Source organism: Zalophus californianus, chromosome 5 (genome assembly GCF_009762305.2).
Source record: "Zalophus californianus isolate mZalCal1 chromosome 5, mZalCal1.pri.v2, whole genome shotgun sequence".
Classification (NCBI taxonomy): domain Eukaryota; kingdom Metazoa; phylum Chordata; class Mammalia; order Carnivora; family Otariidae; genus Zalophus; species Zalophus californianus.
In genome coordinates, this window is record NC_045599.1 from 135050327 (window position 1) to 135056333 (window position 6007).

The 6007-nt window shown below is 36.5% G+C and overlaps 1 pseudogene; it reads right to left on the reverse strand.

Moving 5' to 3' along the window:
- Positions 1-4706: 4706 nt before the first annotated feature.
- LOC113928456 lies at positions 4707-4983 on the reverse strand (annotated as a pseudogene).
- Between the last annotated feature and the right edge of the window lie 1024 nt (positions 4984-6007).

The window sequence follows — 6007 nt, forward strand, 5'->3', positions numbered from 1 at the left end:
TGTATTGAGTAGGTCCCTGGCTGACGGTACTATCTCTTGTTCTTTTTGTTGAGGTGATTTTTTTCATCTTGTCATTTTGTCCAGAGGAGAATAGATGAATGAGAGAACAAAATGCCAACAGGTTAAGAACGCCCCCAGCAAATATACTCTATAAAAATCAGAAAAGACCTGAAACCAGGGGAAAAGAAAGGGAGAGAAAGAAAAATGAAAGAAAAAAGAAAAAAAGAAAAAAAAAACAAAAAGAAAAAGATTAAAAACAAAAACGAACAATACAAAAAAAAAACGAATATGATCAAATATGATCAGGCTAGTGCATAGATCAGTGCCACACACTAGATTTTGGGCGTATTTTGGTCTGTTAGAAAAAAGTGCCTCCTAAAATTATAAAGGAAGAAAGACTTATATATGTACAAAATAAGGGTTGATACAATGAAGGGATGGAAGATGACTGTAAAGATGAAAAGTATAAAAGATTTTATAAAAGGAATTGATACGATAAGAAGTTTGAAAAAAGAAAGAAGAAGATTTAAAAAAAAAAAAGGAGAGAATGTGATCAGGCAGGAGACTAGAACAAAGCCATACACTAGTGATTTAGGGTATATTTGGATCTGTTAGAAGAAACTGTATCTCAAAATTTTAAAGAGAGAACAACTTATATATAAATATGCCAAAAATAAGGGTAACTACTATGAAGGGATAAAATATGACTCTAAAAATGAAAAATATATATTTTTTTAAAAAGGGATTGATCAGATGTCGGTTGAAAAAGGGAAAAAGAGAAATTAAAAAAAAAAAAGTTAAAAAATTAACTTTGAAAAACTAATGAATCATGGTAAAAAAAGCCATGAATTCTATGTGCAGTGTTCCCCTAGCGCTGGACTTCTCCCGTTCTCCTTGATCGGTAAACTTGGTCTTGGCTTGCTGGCTGTTCCTTTTGTTCTTCTGGGGCTGGGGCCTGTTGCCCTGATTCCCAAATGTCTTTGCTGGAAGCAGAATTGCCCCGCCCTTGTCGGTCCCAGCTAAGCAAGCTGCTCGGGTTTGCTCTCAGGAGCTTTTGTTCCCTGCAAGCTTTCCGTAGGGCTTTGGAGGAGGAGAGTGAAAATGGCGGCCTCCAAATCTCCGCCCCAGAGGAGGCAAGAACTCGGGGCTCCACTCCTCAGTGCGCTCCCAGAGAAAAGCAGTCAGTCACTCCCGTGTCCCCAGTCTCTGGCCGCACTCCGTGCTCACCCGGCCTGTGACCGAGCGTTTCTATCTCTGGCACCCGACCCCGTGTGGAGTCTCCAAACCCAGCAGATCCCTGCAGTGCGGAAAGGGAGAGAGAATATCAAGCAGCCTCTGTGCTGAGTGTGGAGCCCCATGTGGGGCTTGATCCCATGTCCCTTAGATCACGACCTGAGCCAAAACCTAGAATTGGTCGCTTAACTGACTGTGCCACCCAGGCCCCCTATAGCTTTTTATTTTATATTATTTAAATTTTTCCTTCTTACTGATATTTTTCCTCTAGATATTCCCTTATTAAATTTTCTAGCAGTCAACTATGTTATCACTATGTATTGCTATTTAAATCTTATAATATTATTTTGGGTGTTTTGATAGAAACAAAATGAATACTCAAATAGAATAATACAGAACAAACTATGTACCAAGGTGTGATCAGATAATGAAAACCAGTGAGGTATAATGAAGCTTTCCAGGGCTGGAAACATCAGGGAGAAGTTTTTTTTTTAAAGATTTTATTTATTTATTTGAGAGAGAGAGAATGAGAGAGAGCACGAGAGGGAAGAGGGTCAGAAGGAGAAGTAGACTCCCTGCTGAGCAGGGAGCCCGATGTGGGACTCGATCCCGGGACTCCAGGATCATGACCTGAGCCGAAGGCAGTCGCTTAACCAACTGAGCCACCTAGGTGCCCCAGGGAGAAGTTTCTACCTCAAGGCCTGAAGTGTTGATGGGGCAGGAAACTAGATCCAGGAAGAGCTATAGCTGTAGGAAAGGATCAATGCAAATGATTTGAGGACTTTGAAAGAAGGAGCTCCATCACCTATGAACCGATAGAGAGAAAACCTATGGACTTCCATGCTTCCATCCTCTGATCCCTTGCCAAAGACCCCCAAGGGCTGAGACAAAGTAAAGGTAGAGCCCAAGAGAGCAGGTTGATGCTCACCAAAAACTTCCAGGAACCCAGAGCATGAAGTGTGACTAAACCCAGAGATTAAAAGGAAAATATTAGGGTACATATTCTAGTTTAATACTTACTTTCTCTCAATATTTGGATGACAGTATTCCCCTGTTTGGGTCATCTGTCCTTGCTACAGTTTTAATTTTGACCCCTTTCACATAATCTCTCTCTTTGTTGCTGTGTTAAATATTTGTTTTTGTCAGGTTGGTGATTTATAATTTCATATGGTGTGTTCAGGCTTGAGTTCCATTTTGTTAATCCTGTTTCAGATATAGTATAAAACCCAAACATTATCTTTTAAAATATTATTCTATTTCCATTCTTTCTATTCTCTACATCTGAAATGCTGATGATATACATTAAATCTCAATTTATTCTTCATATATCTTTTTTTTTCATCTTCTGTATATCTCTGCCTTTGACGCTGGATACATTTAATTTGTTTGGCTCTTTCCTGTTTTAGTTCATTTTAATATGCTGTTTAACTAATATATTGAATTACATACTTTACATATAGAAAATCCATTTTAAGAGCTAATTCCTCATAATCTTTTTGAAGGAATATTTTTTATTGCTTCTTTTATTTCTTCAAAATTTTCATGAGTATGTCCTTTAAAGTCTTTATATCATAACTTTAATTCACTCGGACTTTGGTATTTTAGATATATTATTTCCATCTCTAGCCAAATTTCACTTATAGTGGATTGCCTTATCTTATACCAGGTGAACTTTGTAAATCCACACTTTGATTTGAATATTTGTAACTCTTACACATCTATACTAGAGAAACATCCCTGCAATAAAGATTTGCTTTTGCCTTCAGATGAAGTCAGTAGGACACTAGTTAGAGGACACTGCCTCCTCTTCTCAACATCTCAGAATAGAAGTATGTGTTTCATTCCTCCAACTCATAGCTGATCAAAGATTCGGGTTCCCAGTTGCAGGTTGAAATGGGTATCCATCCTTTGGGCAGAGCTTATGGACATGTATAATATATCCCTACTGTTCTAGCCTCAATTCAAATTAATTTTAGGATGGGGAGGTAGACTTAGCAGACTTTTATTACCTCTTCGAATATCTTTTTTTTTTTAAGCTATTTATCTCAAGTTCTGTCTTTCCCTTTCTTCCGTAATGGGTGGGTAACTCAGAACAAATATTTAGCCACATTGACAGACGTAGTACTACTTCTAAACCAATTTTAGTGCTGGAGTGTGGTGCAAATGAAACAGTTTTCTGTAGTCAATGTTGACATTCTTTTTCTTAAATATATACTTCAGTTAGTGTGTTTCGCAACTGTTTTATAGCTTATAAGTATCAAAAAAATGTTTTCTGCAACTAATTTATAGCTACATCAATTGTCAAGTATCTATGATAAGTACCTTAAAATATCTCAAAAACTAAATAGAAAACAAACAAAAAGATCTCCCAACTTATTGCATTCCATTTTAACCTCCATGAGTAAATGAGCCAGCATGAATCAATTTTCTCAAAGCACACATCAAGATTTATGTGGTACATTAATTTCACTTCCTTCTTCCCTCCCTCCATCTCTTCCTTCTTGCCTTCTTTCCCGACTTTCTGTGTTGCCCACCTCTTTCCTTCCTTAAGCAATTTTTAGGACAAATTATGCTTTGGATACAATTTTATGCACTGGGGTTTTGTCAGACCACATGACTTGGTTTCTTTACTCACGGAGTTCAAACTCAAGGTATGGGAAGTCTTTATTTCTGCTTTCCTTTTGAATGGCATTTTTGCTGGGTAAAGAATTCTAAGAATTCTAGGTCTTTTGTTGTTCTTTTTTTTTCTAACACTGTAAATATTTCCCTTGACTCTCCTTTTATTTACATGGTCTCTGTCAAGAAGTCCACTGTAATCCTTATTCTTGATTCTCTATAGTTTAAAACACCCCACCCACACATCGGTTCTGGATTGATTGATTGATTGATGCTACTCTAAAGTTTTGAGTCCTAGGTATTTGACTTAATTTACTCTAGTGAATTTATATTAGATGTTGGATTTCCACACCCCAAATTCATAAATAAAAAATTAAAATCTTTTAAAATTAAGATGTCTTCAGCTTTAAACAAATGCAGTCAGAGAATTCAGTTTTATTATGTATATGTCAATAAAATGGTTTTTATTACATATATATTTATAATGACAATCTGCTAAAACATGACTTTTTGCAAAACAACTATTTGAAGGCATCTTACACAATTCTAGTTATACAAAACAGATTTTTTAAATAAACACAACATACAAACTTTATTTAACAAAAGTAATAGGCAAAGCCAAACAGGCACTTACATTAAGAGAAAAACTGACTACAAAAATTTTATCTTAAGCATCTTACAGTAACCTACTTGCAGTTGCATTCAACTGTGCTCTGTTGTTGTGAAAAATAAAGCTCTTGCACAGGTATGGATGAATTATTTGTATATTTTTCAAGTATTTACTGAATACTACCTTATATACACAGATACATTTTTTCTGAAAAAGTATTTAATTGATGATCCCCAGATTTTGTACTTCATTTTTGTTGATCTTTTGGAAAAGGTGTTCTAAAGAGAAGAATATATGGTTCTGGCTCTTGAGTCATGTAATGAACACAGCCTAGACTCTGTTGGACACCAAGTCTCCTCCAATCCTCTTCAGATATCAGATGGGTTGTTGGTACTTGTTTGGAAAATTCTCTGGGTTACATGCCGGTACTTGTAGTACTTGTGGAAATACTTGTCCGGAGAGTAGATCTGCTTGTGCACGATCCTGTGGGCAGGCAGAGCAAGGAAGACGTGAAGAGTGGGCATGGCAGACCACACATTCAGGTCAGGCCAAGGCAAAGACCTGATTGCTTATATAAAACAGATTTGAAATCTTGTCAGTTATATTATTTTGTTTTAAGAATGTATATTCTCTTTACTTGGAGATTTGCCTTTGTTACACTTGAGAGTATATGAGTAAGTGGGTTAATGGGGTAGTCATTATATGATCAATTATAGTTCTCATATTTCAAAACTCTTGTGATTAGAAAAATAACTGGGATGCTTGGGTGGCTTAGTCCTTAAGTGTCTGACTCTTGATTTTGGCTCCGGTCATGATCTCAGGGCTGGGAAATTGAGCCCCACCTCAGGGGCTGTGCTCAGCACAGAGTCTGCTTGAGATGCTGTCTCCCCGTCTCTTTGCCACCCCATCCCCCGCTCTTGCATAAATAATTAAATAAAATCCTTAAAGAAAAAGAAAGAAAGGGTAACTAGTAGAGCATCAGTGTGCCTAAATAATGGATTTTTTAGAAATTTCCAGTATACATAAAATAGGAAGTGAATATGTAAATGTAATCAGAAGTTAAATACATGTCTCTAAAAGGAAACTTATTGCCCTAATAATACCAGATTGCTTGGCCTAAAAATTAAGTAATTTGTTTTAATGTCCAACAGTCATGACCTTTTTCAATATATATAAAAACATCATTTCAGGCAATTGTCCATTGTTTATATATTGCAGCATAAACTATTGTGTCTGCATGATATGTTTTGTACACTCCTAATATGTTCCAGCATTTATCCTTAAATCTATAAAATAATTAAGAGAAATTTTTAAGTTAAAACAATTCTGTGTATTTCTAAATTTGTTCCAACTCCACAGAAATTGTGAGAGACAATGGGCATCAGTAACCTTCCCTGGCGACCTGTGGGCCATCCTGGGCCTTTCTGTATAGAAGGTGGTGATTTATGTATGTTCTCAGAATCCTGCCAGGAAGAGGGAGTGGAGAATTATAAAAAAGAACACAATGGTTCTGTTTCAAAACCCGGATATTTCCCTCTCAACTGTACA